This window comes from Caretta caretta, chromosome 11, assembly GCF_965140235.1.
Source record: "Caretta caretta isolate rCarCar2 chromosome 11, rCarCar1.hap1, whole genome shotgun sequence".
NCBI lineage: Eukaryota > Metazoa > Chordata > Testudines > Cheloniidae > Caretta > Caretta caretta.
In genome coordinates, this window is record NC_134216.1 from 18670756 (window position 1) to 18686076 (window position 15321).

A 15321-nucleotide genomic window follows, 5' to 3' on the forward strand; every position below is an offset into this window, starting at 1 on the left:
TACAGGGAGAGAATTTTCAAAATTTTGGAATATTTCTCTAATTTCTCATTTGCTGAATAAGACCAAGGGAAAATTTAGAGGCCTTCTGATTCACTGAGCTTTGACAAATGAACAATGGAGAAACTCCATAATTGCTAGGGAAGGTATACGTGGGGATTAGTGATACATAGATATAAAATTACATTATTTGGAACCATGAGGTTGTACTCTTTACTAGCCTATTAAGAGAGCAGTCTGACTATATTTACCCTCATCCTCCTTTCCCACCAAATGTTTTATTCTCTTGTTACATCTTATTTTAAAATAGGCTGAAAGTTTTCAAGACAGGAACCTTGTTTTACTACGTGTTTATTATCGCACCTAGCACCATAACATCTTGATCCCGACTGTGGCCTTTTGGTGCTACCTCAAGCACAAAAAAGAAAATGCTTTGGCTAAAGCTCTCGTTGACATCTATGGTAAAATTTATAATATTTTCTTAAAGAAACACTCAACTTAAGATGTAGTTTTAAGAAGTTAATTAAAAGTAGTTTCAAAGACCACTTTTTCTTTCTTACAAAATTGCATTTCTAATCCTGTTCTTCTCCTAGCCTGTATGTTGATTTATTAGTAGTTTTATTGATTGTATAGACATTCTTTATAAGCATTTATTTAAAAAAATTATTGTTCTTATTCCCAGATCTTTGACAATATTTCTGAATTAAGCAATGATGATGAAAAGCCCACATTCTGCAAATATGAGTTTATACTCATTTCACAACACCCAAAATTGTGCCAAGCACTTCACAGATGAGAGACAATCTCTTTGCCCCTTAAAACTTATGTAAGACAATAACTTGGATAGCTACCTACCATATCTACGCTTGTAATGTTTTTGCCCACTGGCAAATTACTTTTTCCTTACTATAGGATGGAGTGCAGACACCACATAGGACTGGGATATAAGAAACCTGGGTTCTATGCTCAGCAATGCCAGTGTCCGGGTCAGCGACCTTAGACAAGTCACTTCACCACTCTGCTTCAGTTTCCCCATCAGTAAAACAGGGATACTTGACCTACCACGGGGAGGGGGGGACCTAGGCTTCAGTCCTGGGGTGGTTGGGCAGCAGGCTTGGGCAGTAGGACTTAGGGAGCCTGGCTGCATGGACCAGGGCTCCAACCATGGGGATTTGGCACCAACACTTGGCTCCAGCTGTGGTATTTCAGGCACTGACCCCCCAGCTCTGGCCACGTAGCGCTGGCCTTCAGCCACACAGCTTCAGGCTCCAACCTCTGGTTGTATGCAGGTGGACTCCGATCCCTGGCTTTGTCTGCGTGGCACCAATCCTTGGTGGCAGCTGCTGATCCCCAGCCGCTCGCTCCAACCCCTAACCCTGGCCACTGACCCCAGGCGCTAGCCCTGGACGCCAACCACCAGCCCCGGCCTGGGCTCTGGCAGGTGCTGGTCCTGGGCACCAATCTCTGACCATGGGGCAGCAGGCACCAGCCCGGGCGCCGATCCCTAGTCCCGGCAGAGTGGCAGCAGGCACCAATCCCCAGCCGTCGACCTCCAGCTCTGGCTGCCAGTAGCAGGCACTGATCTCCAGTCCTGGCCGCTGACCACGGCCACCAACCCCTGGTCCTGGCTGTTTGGCAGGCACCAGACCCAAGTGCAGATCCTCGTTGCCGGCTGCACGGCAGTGGGTGCAGATCCCTGGCGGCAGGTGCTGAACTCCAGCCGGGTGGCGGCCAGCTCCAATCCCCAGCTCTGGACACTGACCCCAGGCACTGGCCATATTGCAGCAGCTGCTAGCCCCAGGCATTGATTCCCAGCCGCCACAGCTGCCAACTCCCGGTTCCGGCTGTTCAGCAGCGGGTGCGGAACCTAGGCGACAGCAGGCGCCAGACCCAGGTGCAGATCCCTGGTCCCAACCACGTGGCAGCGGGTGCAAATCCCCGGTGCTGGGCTCCGAACCATGCCGCTGGATGCCAACAGGCTCCTTACCACGGCGCTGGACGCTTATCCTGGGCACTGACCATGCAACAGTGGCCGCTGGGCCCAGGCACTGATCCCAAGCCCTGGCCACAGAGCAGCAGATTCCGACCCTGGGCTCTGGTGGGTGTTGGCCCCAGGCACCAACCCTGGCCCTGGCTGTGCAGAGACAGACGCTAGCCCTGGGCTCTAGCTGTGCAGCAGTGGGCTCTTACCCTGGGTGCCTCCCGCCAGCTCTAGCCTCACCCCATCACACCTAACCCCAGCTGCCTCTCCAAGCCTGGCATCCATCCCCTAGGGCCCTGCTGCCTCCCCTCCACTTCTCCCATCCAGGGCTTGTCCTGGGGCTTGCTGAGAAGCGATATTAAAAAACATGCATGTATCACTTTTCACAGCAGACTAACTGGCTACCTGGGAGGCTGTAAAATGTGATACTTGTATGTTTATTAATATCACTTATCACAGGCTCCCAGATAGCTATTAAATGTCCTGTGAAAAGTGATATTAACAAACACACAAATATAACTTCTCCCAGCATTATTATTATTGAGTCTGTAAAAAAATAAACGTACATAAATAAATTACAATGATTTGGATGTGTATATGTGCATATTTATTTATTTTTCCTAAAGTTAATAAAGTATTTTAGGAAAAAGTGTCAGTGCGGTCATCAGCAAGAGTTGGTGTCCACATTTTCAGGCCACCAAAATATTTGTGGTGAGAACCCCCGTCCTAGACCATTCGACTGTTTCCTGCACAGCTGTGAAGTTTAACTTCTCTCTACATGTTGGAGGGTTTCTCATTTGAAGTAGGGTTCTATAGTCAGATGCTTGCCATCCCAAATCATTTTGGGGACGGAACTAACAAATACTGTGTGGATATTAATTACTTTGAGTTGCTAGATTCCTAGACTTCTAGGTTTCTGTTGACATGACACAGTTGCAATGTTTTCTAAAGGGTCACTGGCCACTGGGTGGTCACGGATCTACATCCCTCAGATGAATCCACAAGAGAAACAGAGGTCTCAGGCGCGATTCTGAGATGAGGATCTTCCTCAAGACAAGAACAAGTCGATCTAGCCTCATGTCCCCCTACATAGATGAACTCCCACACAGCGCAATCACAGCCGCCACAGTTAAGCAAACCGCTCAATAGGGGTACAGCTTCCACCCTAGACACAACCTGGGGAGCCACGGCGAGCATCATTAAGGGGGGAAGAGAGCCAGACAGTGGTATGCGGCGTTAGACAGCCGCTGAAGCTCCACTGAACACGGCCTGCCACACACCGCAGCCCTGACCCTAGGGCGCGCTAGTCCACAGCCCGACCGGGGGCGGGGAGAAGGGAATAATCGCGGCTCCCCACCATGCAAGGCGCCGCCAGCCCCGCAATCCGTAGGGGGCCAGGAAGGAAAAAGCCGAGAGCAGCCTCGCCTCCACTGACTAACTCACACCTACCACTACTGCCGCTGCAGCAGCCGCCACCAAACTTCCCCAGAACGACGCCGGTTTCACGCGGGCTCGCTCCCGCTCAGCCCCGGCGCCGGAAGTGACCTCTGGCGGGAGCGGGAACCGCCGTGAGCCCAAACACCCCCCGCCACTGGGGGGGGGGGGGAACCCGCCAATAAGTGGCCGAGGGCGCACGAGCGGCGCTTCCGCGGGGATCCTATTGGGATCCGGGAAGTAGCTGAGACGCAGGAGGGTTGTTCTTACCCCGCGTCTCACCACGCGCTGGACCAACCGCCTCACTCATCCCTTCCCGCTGGTTGGGGAGGGCGGGTTTGTGATCGCGAGTCCTGAGCCGCCTCGCTCTCGTCTCCTCCCCTTTGTCCAGAGGGTGCGCGGGAATATGAGCGGGAGGAGCAGCGCCGCGACTGGGAGTTTGAGGGACGGGGTGCGGGGCGACAGCACGCATGGGGAGGCTGTGGGAGCTACACAGGGGTGCGGTACTCCGGGGGGGGCGGGGTGAAGCTGGGGGAGCTACGCAGGGGTGCGCTACTCGGGGGGGGGCGGGGTGAAGCTGGGGGAGCTACGCAGGGTGCGCTACTCCGGGGGGGCGGGGTGAAGCTGGGGGAGCTACGCAGGGGTGCGCTACTCCGGGGGGGCGGGGTGAAGCTGGGGGAGCTACGCAGGGTGCGCTACTCGGGGGGGGCGGGGTGAAGCTGGGGGAGCTACGCAGGGGTGCGCTACTCGGGGGGGGGGCGGGGTGAAGCTGGGGGAGCTACGCAGGGGTGCGCTACTCGGGGGGGGCGGGGTGAAGCTGGGGGAGCTACGCAGGGGTGCGCTACTCGGGGGGGCGGGGTGAAGCTGGGGAGCTACGCAGGGGTGCGCTACTGGGGGGGCGGGGTGAAGCTGGGGGAGCTACGCAGGGGTGCGCTACTCGGGGGGGGCGGGGTGAAGCTGGGGGAGCTACGCAGGGGTGCGCTACTCGGGGGGGGGCGGGGTGAAGCTTGGGGAGCTACGCAGGGGTGCGCTACTCGGGGGGGGCGGGGTGAAGCTGGGGGAGATACGCAGCGGACGCCACACAGTGGGGTGGGAGTTATGTAGGGGTATGTGGGAGCTATGGGGGTGTGGGAGCTATGCGGGGGGGCGCTACATAGGGGGGGTGGGGGAGCGACGCGGGATGGGAGCTATGGTGGGGCGTGGGGCTGTCTGAATGGGAAGGCTCTATGGGGGGAAGGGGTAGGACGAGCTGTGTGGGAAGGACTCCAGCGATTGTGGGGAGAGAGAGGCATTGCAGTTACTATAGGAGATGGGGGGAGCTGTGCTGAAGGGGTGTATGGTGCCGAGTGACGGTGCGACGAGCCCGGAGAGCAATGGGTGGGGCTGCAGAGTGCTGAGGACTGTACGGAAGGCGGCGGCGGCGGCAGAACTCCTTTTCCCCTGTAAATAAGTGAGGTGGAGGATGAGGATAAGAAGCATTACTGAGGCCGGTGCTCTCCGACTGGCCAGTTGGTAAACAGGCTCCTGGGGGCAAGCAATGAGCATGATAATACAAGAGACTACAATTCCCAGGATGCCTGGCGCTGGCGAACACGGGCTGCGCTATACTTTAGGGACACGATCGCGAACTGTTGTCTTCGGAGGGTTAGGCGGATGGGGAGACGCTCGCTGCTGATGATAAGGGAGAAAGTTCCCAGCGAGCTGGTCCTTCTAGTTGGGCGCAGTGCCAGAGCTCACGGGGAAAGGGGTTATATTATCACTACGGGAACAAGTACCGACTTGATTGTCATTAGCGGTGAAAACCGTCTGTCAGCGCAACGCCGCGATTCCACTGGTTGTTGGTACCTACAGAGGTGGGGCTCTGTGTGCCTGTCCACCGGCTTCTTATTGGTAATTAGGGCCGTCATTCAGTCAAACCACCGGTTGCGATTGGCCAGAGGCCCCTTAGTGGGCGAGTTTATGCGCAAGTGGTCTGTGCACCACAGGGGCAGTTCTGGAGGCGGATGCTGGACTGTAGATGGCTACGGCTGACGTCGGTCAGCGGGATTGTGCGTTGCCGTTCGCAGGCACTGGCGGGGGGGCGGGTCTCTGTCCCCGCCGCGGCAGTAGGAGGAACCGGAGCTGCTGTCGGGGGCTGGTGATGGGGTCAATTCTCCCTCGTGTGTGAAACTCCGTCACCGAGCCGGCCCCGTCGCCGCCCTTATCCGCCCGGCTGTGTTAGCGCCATCGCGGTAAGGAGCGCGCCTCCCTTTATAACCTTCACCCGCCGCCCTGCGAAGGGGAGGGGAGCTTGTTCCAGGGCTCCCGCGCCGCGTGAGGGGTCCGCGACGGTGTTGCCCGGCCCCAAGGGCTGCTGGAGTACTGCTCTCCTGTGGGGGAGTGGCTGGTCCCTGGGCGCAGCTGCACCCTGCAGGGGGGCCCGGCACTGGGGTGGGAGCAGCTGCACCCTGGAGGGGGCGATCCCGGCACTGGGGTGGGGGGGAGCTCTATGGGGGGGTGTCCTTGCACTGCTGTGGGGGCACTGGGCGCAGCTGCGTCAGGGGGTCTGCACTGGCATGGCGGGCACGGGGGGGGGTTTACTGCATTGGGGTGGGGCACTGGGGCCCCTGGGGTGAGCTGCACTGGCATGTGGGCCCTTGCACTGGGGTGGGCGGCCCTGGGGGAAGCTGAGCCCGGGGTGGTTGGGAGTGGTGGCTGCATCTGGGAGGAGGCCCCTGTGTTGGGGTGTGGGCGGTAGTACCCTGGGGATCGGGGGCAGTCCGCATGCTGAGATGCCCTTAGAAGCTGGCTGTACCTAAGAATTCTTAAGGGGCTTTCAGTGTAGCTGCACTCTGGGATCCTGCACTGGGCTTGTTGTACCCCAAATATCTTTTTTACGGGCTGCATCTGTGCAGGGTGGCTTTATAATTAGATTGAGGCAGAAGCATTTGCGGAGGTGGTATCAGAAGAGAGAGAACCAGTGGAGAAACTGGTGTGACTATTACATGTTGCCCCTGTAAAGAAGTAGTGAATCTTTCACATTTCCCCAATTATAAAGGATGGGGTATGGAGCTGCTTACAAACTGTCTCCCTGATGCTAGATTAGCAAAACTGGAGTTGGCATTTAATGATGCTGGCAAGAGAAAGGAGTGTTTCCAAAGTTCTGAATGTATCTGCATATAGGTATAATAGGCTAATTCAATGTAAATGGGTCAGTGTTGGTACAAGGGGATGTGAAGCTTTTTGCTTGTTTTAAAATAAGGTAGTCCCATGTTTTATCCCATTAATCCTAACCTTAATTCCTCTGTGGTCTCATGTCTGAACCAATTCTGCATGGGTTCATGTCATATGTTTTTGCTACAAAAATAGGGTTGTGTTATGTGTTAGTGTAGCATTGGTATTTTAAAAAAAAGAAACTTTAAAGGGAGGTGAGTTGCTTGGGCAAATCATTTCTCTGCCTTTAAGTCAAGGAACTTAACTGTTGTGAGGCTTAATTAATTAAGGGCTCTTAAATTGCTTTGAAGCTCTTCAAATGAAAGGTGCTATAAAAGTGCAATGTACTGCTGGTGTAGACACAGTACTACTAATTACTTAATTGCTCAGACTTAATATATATTTAAAAATCCTGCTAAGAAACTGTACTGTGCAAATTTGCTGTATTGATTTGGGCTAACATGGGTTCCATTTTTTAAATCTTTCTTCACTCTGGATGGAGGAAATATTATAACTGTTGGCTCTGACACTGGAAGATGGTTGTACACAATGTATTCTGGACAATTGTCTTGAATGTAGTTGTATCTAGCACAGTGTAATCCAAAGTGTAGATAGAAAAGCTACATCACTTTTGTACTTTTGGTTACAAAAGAAAAACTAAAAAATGAATGGAATGTAATCATCTTAAGATACCTGTTATATTGAAGACTTGATTTTGTTGTTGTAAGCAGGCTTTATAAGCTGGATTTCCATGATAAACACATTCTGTGCAATTTCTTTACGTATAGTTCTAATTATGGATAGTGTGATTAGGCAGATTGCAGCTGTGTGTTTTCTACTTTGTATATTTTGTGATATATATAAAGTGGGTGGGGTGGAGGCAAAAGATCTGTTCCTAGAATCATAGAAATGTAGAATTGGAAGAGACCTCAGTAGAGGACCTCATCTAGTCCAATGTCTTGCACTGAGGCAGGACTAAGCATTATCTAAACCATCCCTGAGAAGTGTTTGTCTAACCTCCTTAAAAATCTCCAATGACGGAGATTTCACAACCACCTTAGGTAACTTGTTCCGCTTAACTACCCTGACAGTTAAGAAGTTTTTCTTAATATCTAACCTAAATCTAACTTTTACTGCAGTTTAAGCCCACTACTACTTGTCCTGTCCTCAGTGGTTAAGGTAAACAATTTATTGCCCTTCACTTTACAACAATCTTCTATGTACTTGAAGACTGTTGTTCTGTCTCTTCCGCGCCCCTCCTCCCTCAGTTGTTTAGTCTGGAAAAGAGACAAACTCAGTTTTTTCAATCTTTCCTCTTAGGTCATGTTTTCTAGACATTTAATCATTTTTGTTGCTCTCTTCTGGCCTTTCACCGATCTGTCCACATCTTTCCCAAAGTGTGGTGGCCAGAAGTGGACATAATACTCCAGTTGAGGCCTGATCAGTGCTGAGTAGAGTGGAAAAATTACGACTTGTGTTTAGCATACAATGCGCCTGCTAATACATCCCAGAATGATGTTCACGCTTAGAAAGTGAATGTATTTAGAAAATAAAGTTTGCAAAGCTTTATGCCTCTACATGGTAATAGATCATAATGGAACCTTGAACTTAGAAAGGATCTTGTATTTTAAATACACAAACACTTATTTTTAACCTGTTTCATAACAAAAGTGTCCCAAACTAAGGCCTTAGCATCAGTTCACAATGAATAATCAATTTGTAATTCTTTTCATATAGAATAAAGTTTAAAGACAAAGTAGTTGAAAATAAAGTGCTTTTTCTCTTTAGGCCACAGGTAGCTGCAAGGTTCTTGACTGAATGCTAAAGCAAATACTGTGTGCCAGCACTTTTATAATCCAGTGTTGTTGTTAGATTGCAGAAATAGGATTTTGCATTTCCTGTTTTAATGAAGGGGGTGGTGGGGGGGTTGGAAATACTTTTCCAAGGTTTTTATTTAAACATTCTGCCATTCTAGAAGATGAATAATTCTGGTGTAGGCATACTTCATATGACATAGTCCATCACTTTTGTCACATGGGACATTCTTTGGAAACACTGGCAATAAGAATTGAAAATAGGAATTTTCTCTTATGGTAGGTTCTGTAATTGTGACTGTATTAGGGAGTGATGGTTATATAATTGCTATAAATTGCAATCATGTTAAAGTTTCTGTGCTAATCTGTCATTGTAGTAGGTCTTGGTTGGTGGACTATTCTGCTGCTCAAGTAACTTCTAGCAGAATGTTCATACATTTTATTATTTAAATCACTTTCTGTTTTTCTGTAAAAACATAATAGCAAATTCCTGTCAAGTCTGACTCTAATGTTCTGTCCAGTTATGAGGAACGCTGGTGAATATACCCAAATACCAATTGTTGGTGAAAGGAGTGTGATGTATTAGAATGGGATTCCTTAGCAGTTTTCCAAAAATTTATTCATTAAGTTTTCACAACCCTCTAGAAAGCATAGACTACTTAATTCTGTTCAAACTCAGGCCTGTGTTTCCCTTTACCTCTTCCTCCCCTTCCCTTCGGCTCTTTCCTTCTTCCCTTTTTGCTGGCTCACAAGCTTGCTTCTCCGCTCATTCTGCTTATAGCTTTCCCCCCTCCACTGAATTTTTTATTGTCTAATTCTTTTACCCTTCTTCCCCATTATGATAAAAAGGATTTGTCTTTTGTGACCTGGAGTTTTCTCTACCTAAAGGCAGGGTAGTTAACCTCCTGCAGGGAAATTCACAAGTTCTTCACGGACCTGAAGAGGTGTGTGTGTGTGGTGTGTTTTGTTTTTTTTTTGTTTTTTTTTAAAGCTAAGAGCAACTAGAGGTTTTTTCTGTCTATTGGCCTGGAGATGAAGGTATTGGTTTTTTTTTTTTTTTTGGTTTTTTTTTTAAAGAATTTTTCTGTAGGCTGACAATCACTATCAGACAACATAGGTATCCGGTTACAGCACAACCTATTTTTTTTTGACAAGCCAAGTTTTTCTTTGTTTGTCTTTTATTTCTAACTCTGGGGTGTAAAGTTAGTTAAAAACAGAGAGGCAAACATGACAACCCAAGGCAGAAAAAACCAAAGAGGCTTCCCACAGGAGAGCTATGGAGGCAAGGGAAAAAGAAATGGAGGAGAAGAAAAAAGAGAGGAAGCATACACTGGAGATGGAGAAGGCAAGGGCTGAGCGGAATCTACTGGATAACCCTAACCATCCTTCCCCAACAATCCACAAACGGGAGCGACTATGTCCACATTATGATGAATCCAGTGATACTGCTGAATATTTTCTCACCTTTGAGAGACTGTGCACACTCCATAAAATTCGTGAAGCTCACAAGATGACCACATTGGTCGCAAAATTGACTGGAAGAGCTCGGGACATATTCAGTAAGATGCCTCTTGTTAAGGCTTCTGACTATAATAAGTTCAAGGATTTGGTTTTAAAGCAATTTCAAATTACATCTGAAACGTACAGAGTAAAATTTTGAACCCTTAAGAGAGGGCCGGGACTAAGTAATGTGGCGTATCTAAATCAGATGAAGGATCTGTTTAGATAAATGGGTCCAAGGAAGGGGTGTCACCAGCTTTGAAGGAATGTGTGATTTGATAGCTCAGGAGCAATTCCTGAACTTGTCCAAGGAGGAAATAAAACAATGTTTATAGGATAAGGAAATGGACTCAGCAGAAAGTCTTGCTTCTTATGCTGATCGATATGAGCAGTCCCAGACTGCCAGAGAGGCGGGGCAAGCTGGAACAAAATGGGTGGAGGGAGGAGAGAGGAACAGCCCTGGTCGCAGTTGGAGCAGATACCAGAAGGGACACCCTCAGACCACACCCTACTACTGGGGGCAGCCCAAGGCCCCAACTACACACCAGGGAATACTCCAGACACCTTATCGTCCTGCCACACCGTTCTCCAGCAACCCAACTTGCCCCAGTGACACGTCAGCTGGATGATGTTTTAAATGTAATGAGCCAGGGCATGTAAAGGCCAACTGCCTCAAGAACCCCAACAGATTACAGTTCATTGCACCAGAATCACACCAGAGGTCCTCGGGCCCAGATACCTCCCAGATACCCCCTCAGAGCGGAGGGAAACTGTGAGTGTGGGCGGGAAGAAGGTCACCGCGTGGAGGGACACCAGAGTGCAGGTGTTGGCTATCCATGCTTCCTTAGTGGACCCCAATTTAATTGACCCAGAGGTCCAAGTGACAATTCAACCCTTCAAGTCCAACTCTTTCAATTTCCCTACAGCCAAGTTGCCTGTCCAGTACAAGGGCTGGTCCGAAACGTGGACTTTTGCAGTCTATGATGATTATCCCATCCCCATGCTGTTGGGGGAAGAGGTGGCCAACCATGTGAAGTTAGCCAAGAGGGTGGGAATAGTCCCCCGCAGCCAGGCTAAGCAAGCCATCATGCCTAGCTCTGTTTCAGAAACTTCTACCAGGACCCGGTCAGAGGTGATGGAACCGGACCCCATGCCAACATCTGCAAGAACAGTAGTGGATCCAGTCCCAGAACCGGAACTGGCGGAACAACCAGCACCAGACCCATTGCCAGCACTGAATCCAATACTTGCAACCCCAACACCAGAGGGCCCCACCGAACCTGAACCGGCAGCAGCCGATAACCCCACGCCAGTGGCTCAGCCGGAGCCTGAACCCCACGCCAGTGGCTCAGCCGGAGCCTGAACCCCAACATAGTGCACCAGGGGAGAGCGGTTCACAGCCAACTGAAACAGCCCCATCCCCTACATCGCTTCCAGAGGGACCAAGCCTAGGTCCACAATCCAATGAGGAACTGATGTCTCCAGCATCAAGGGAACGGTTCCAGACCGAACAGGAAGCAGACAAAAGCCTCCAGAGATCTTGGACAGTGGCACAGAGCAACCCACCGCCTCTCAGCTCTTCTAATCAATCCAGGTTTGTTGTAGAAAGAGGACTTTTACGCAAGGAAACTCTTTCTGGTGGACACCAGGAAGACTGGCATCCTCAGAGACAGTTGGTAGTTCCAAACTAAGTACCTGGTCAAGCTCTTGAGCTTAGCCCATGATCATCCTAGTGGCCATGCTGGGGTGAACAGGACCAAAGACTGTTTGGGGAGGTCATTCCACTGGGAGGGAATAGGCAAGGATGTTTCTACCTATGTCTGGTCTTGTGAGGTATGCCAAAGAGTAGGAAAACCCCAAGACCAGGTCAAAGCCCCTCTCCAGCCACTCCCCATCATTGAAGTTCCATTTCAGCGAGTAGCTGTGGATATTCTGGGTCCTTTTCAGAAAAAGACACTGAGAGGAAAGCAGCATATACTGACTTTCATGGATTTTGCCACCCTTTGGCCGGAAGCAGTAGCTCTAAGCAACACCAGGGCTAAAAGTGTGTGCCAGGCACTAGCAGACATTTTTGCCAGGGTAGGTTGGCCCTCCGACATCCTCACAGATGCAGGAACTAATTTCCTGGCAGGAACTATGGAAAGCCTTTGGGAAGCTCATGGGGTAAATTACTTGGTTGATGGTGGTAAGGAGTGGCAAACAAATGGCATGGTGGAGAAGTTTAACGGAACTTTGGGGGCCATGATACATACATTCGTAAATGAGCACTCCAATGATTGGGACCTGGTGTTGCAGCAGTTGCTCTTTGCCTACAGAGCTGTACCACATCCCAGTTTAGGGTTTTCCCCATTTGAACTTGTATATGGTCGCGAGGTTAAGGGGCCATTATAGTTGGTGAAGCAGCAATGGGAGGGATTTACACCTTCTCCAGGAACTAACATTCTGGACTTTGTAACCAACCTACGAAACACCCTCCGAACCTCTCTAGCCCTTGCTAAAGAAAACCTACAGGATGCTCAAAAAGAGCAAAAAGCCTGGTATGATAAACATTCCAAAGAGCGTTCCTTCAAAGTAGGGGACCAGGTCATAGTCTTAAAGGCGCTCCAGGCCCATAAAATGGAAGCGTCGTGGGAAGGGCCATTCATGGTCCAGGAGCGCCTGGGAGCTGCTAATTATCTCATAGCATTCCCCACCTCTAACCGAAAGCCTAAGGTATACCATATTAATTCTTTAAAGCCCTTTTATTCCAGAGAATTAAAGGTTTGTCAGTTTACAGCCCAAGGAGGAGACGACGCTGAGTGGCCTGAAGGTGTCTACTACAAAGGGAAAAGTGCTGGTGGCGTGGAAGAGGTGAACCTCTCCATGACTCTTGGGCGTATGCAGCGACAGCAGATCCAGGAGCTGTGCACTAGCTACGCGCCGATGTTCTCAGCCATCCCAGGACTGACTGAATGGGCATACCACTCTATTGACACAGGTAATGCTCACCCAATTAAAGTACAACCTTTCCGGATGTCTCCTCAAGCTAAAACTGCTATAGAATGGGAGATCCAGGATATGCTACAGAAGGGTGTTATCCACCCCTCTGAAAGTGCATGGGCATCTCCAGTGCTTCTAGTTCCCAAACCAGATGGGGAGATACGTTTTTGCGTGGACTGCCATAAGCTGAATGCTGTAACTCGCCCAGACAACTATCCAGTGCCACGCACAGATGAACTATTAGAGCAACTGGGACGGGCCAGTTCATCTCTACCTTTGATTTAACCAAGGGGTACTGGCAGGTACCGCTAGATGAATCCACCAAAGAAAGGTCAGCCTTCACCACCCATGTCGGGCTGTATGAATTTAATGTACTCCCTTTCGGGCTGAGGAATGCACCCACCACCTTCCAAAGACTTGTAGTTGGTCTCCTAGTGGGATTAGGAGAATATGCAGTCGCCTACCTTGACGATGTGGCCATATTTTTGGATTCCTAGGCAGAACACCTGGAACATCTACAAAAACCCTTTGAGTGCATAAGGGAGGTAGGACAAACTGTGAAGGCTAAGAAGTGTCAAATAGGCCTAAACAGAGTAAGGAACTATCAACCCTCTACAGGCCAAAGCGGATGCTATCCAAAAGTGGCCTGTCCCAAAGTCAAAGAAACAGGTCCAATCCTCCTTAGGCTTGGCCGGATATTACAGGCGATTTGTACCACAATACAGCCACATCGCCGCCTCACTGACAGACCTAATCAAAAAGAAACAGCCAGATGCCGTTCAGTGGACCGAAGAGTGTCAGAAGGCCTTTAACCAGCTTAAAGCGACACTCATGTCTGACCCTGTACTAAGGGCCCCAGACTTTGAAAAACCGTTCCTAGTAACCACAGATGCGTCCGAGTGTGGTGTGGGAGCAATTTTAACGAAGGAAGGACCGGATCAAGAATTCCATCCTGTAGTGTTTCTTAGCAAGAAGTTGTCTGAGAGGGAAAGCAACTGGTCAGTCAGTGAAAAAGAATGTTACGCCATTGTCTACGCTCTGGAAAAGCTATGCCCATATGTTTGGGGACGGCGTTTCCACCTGCAAACCGACCATGCTGCGCTACAGTGGCTTCATGCCGCCACGGGAAATAACAAAAAACTTATTTGGTGGAGTTTAGCTCTCCAAGATTTTGATTTTGACATTCAACACATCTCAGGAGCTTCTAACAAAGTGGCTGATGCACTCTCCCATGAAAGTTTCCCAGAATCAACTGGTTAAAATCGTCCTTGAGATGTGGAAAATATTGTTAGTCTTTGTATACTTGGTAGTATATGTAGAGGTGCATGTGTCTTATTAACTTTGTTTTCTCCTAGAGCTCCAGGATGAAATCCCAGCCAGCGTTTCACCCTATCTGTGATTTGGGGGGTGTGTCATAAATATAAAGGGAAGGGTAAACACCTTTAAATCCCTCCTGGCCAGAGGATAAACCCTTTCACCTGTAAAGGGTTAAGAAGCTAAGATAACCTCGCAGGCACCTGACCAAAATGACCAATGAGGAGACAAGATACTTTCAAAGCTGGGGGGGGACAAAGGCTCTGTCTGTGTGATGCTTTTGCCGGGACCAGAGCAGGAATGCAGGTCAGAACTCCTGTAAAGAGTTAGTAAGCAATCTAGTTAGATATGCATTAGATTCTGTTTTGTTTAAATGGCTGATTAAATAAGTTGTGCTGAATGGAATGTATATTCCTGTTTTTGTGTCTTTTTGTAACTTAAGGTTTTGCCTAGAGGGATTCTCTATGTTTTGAATCTGATTACCCTATAAGGTATTTACCATCCTCATTTTACAGAGGTGATTCTTTTACTTTTTCTTTAATTAAAATTCTTCTTTTAAGAACCTGATTGCTTTTTTCATTGCTCTTAAGATCCAAGGGTTTGGGTCTGTGTTCACCTCTGCAAATTGGTGAGGATTTTTATCAAGCCTTTTCCAGGAAAGGGGTGTAGTGCTTGGGGGGATATTTTGGGGGGGAGACATTTCCAAGTGGGCACTTCCCCTGTTGTTTTTGTTAGATACTTTGGTGGTGGAAGCATAAGGTCCAGGGACAAAAGTAAAACAGTTTGTACCTAGGGGAAGCTTTAACCTAAGCTGGTAAAAATAAGCTTAGGAGATTTTCATGCAGGTACCACATCTGTACCCTAGAGTTCATAGTGGGGAAGGAACCTTGACACTGCTCCACTGAATTTTTTATTGTCTAATTCTTTTATCCTTCTTCCCCATTATTTTCTTATCTTTGGCCTTGTTTTCCACTCCCACTCACCCTTCAGTCTTATTGCTGCTAGCTTTCCCAGCCTCATTCATCTTAAACACTGATTGCTTTTAAGCTTCTCTTCTCTGTATGTTTCAGATCCACTTGGGCATTTTAGGATTTAAAAAAAAAAAAACTG

At 49.1% G+C, this 15321-nt stretch overlaps 2 protein-coding genes across 3 annotated transcripts in view; one reads left to right on the forward strand and one right to left on the reverse strand.

Moving 5' to 3' along the window:
* The window catches only part of ZRANB3 (zinc finger RANBP2-type containing 3), a 124531-nt gene extending 120900 nt beyond the window's left edge, over window positions 1-3631 (reverse strand). Inside the window, exon 1 of the mRNA XM_075117783.1 lies at window positions 3428-3631. The gene's annotated coding sequence lies outside the window, so the exon portion shown is untranslated. The remainder of the gene's footprint in view (window positions 1-3427) is intronic.
* Window positions 3632-5555: 1924 nt separating this feature from the next.
* Window positions 5556-15321, forward strand: part of R3HDM1 (R3H domain containing 1) — a 169366-nt gene continuing 159600 nt past the window's right edge. For both annotated transcript variants that reach the window (XM_075117800.1, XM_075117801.1), the window contains exon 1: window positions 5556-5643. The gene's annotated coding sequence lies outside the window, so the exon portion shown is untranslated. The remainder of the gene's footprint in view (window positions 5644-15321) is intronic.